Consider the following 641-nt stretch of genomic DNA (forward strand, 5'->3'; position numbering starts at 1 on the left):
GGCCTTTCCCTCCCGCTGTACTCCTCCCCTCCCCCCCGGCTGGGCCGCCTTTGCCCCGGGGTCCCATAGAGGACGGGACTCCTCTGGGACCCTGGGCCCCGCGCCCTATTCTCCGCTGGCGTTCCAGTCTCTCTCCCCTCTCCCTTCACGCCGCCACGGGGGTGGTGCTGGCCGGGTCAGTCCCCCGCTGTTCGAGGGTGTCTGGGGTGGGGCGGATGGAGGTGAGGTGGAGGGTAGGCGCGCCTGGCGCTGGCTCGGCTGCTGCCGGGCCCCNCCCTGCTCGGGCTCAGCTCCGGCTCAGCTCGGGCTCTGCTCCGGTTCTGCTCCGGCGCTGCTCCGGTCCAGCTCTCTTTCCCTAATTGGCTTCTCCCTGGTGTGCTCATTTGGAAGCGCCCTAGCCTTGCAGGCGTCCACCGCTCTCGGGACGCGGCGTAGCCGCTCCGACTACTTTGAGCCTGTCCGGTCCGAAGCCTGCAAGTTTGGGGACTCCCTTTCGGGGTGAGATGGTCGCGGCGAAGCGCGGTATTCTAGGCTGAGCCCGCTGCCCTGGCGCGCCTGGAGCGCGCTGCCTGCACGCTGACTTACAGGTTCGGTCTTGGGTGTGTTTCAGGTTTCTTACAGTATCTGCTTAGAGCATACAA

Source organism: Crocuta crocuta, unplaced genomic scaffold (assembly GCF_008692635.1).
Source record: "Crocuta crocuta isolate KB4526 unplaced genomic scaffold, BGI_CrCroc_1.0 scaffold698, whole genome shotgun sequence".
Classification (NCBI taxonomy): Eukaryota; Metazoa; Chordata; class Mammalia; order Carnivora; family Hyaenidae; genus Crocuta; species Crocuta crocuta.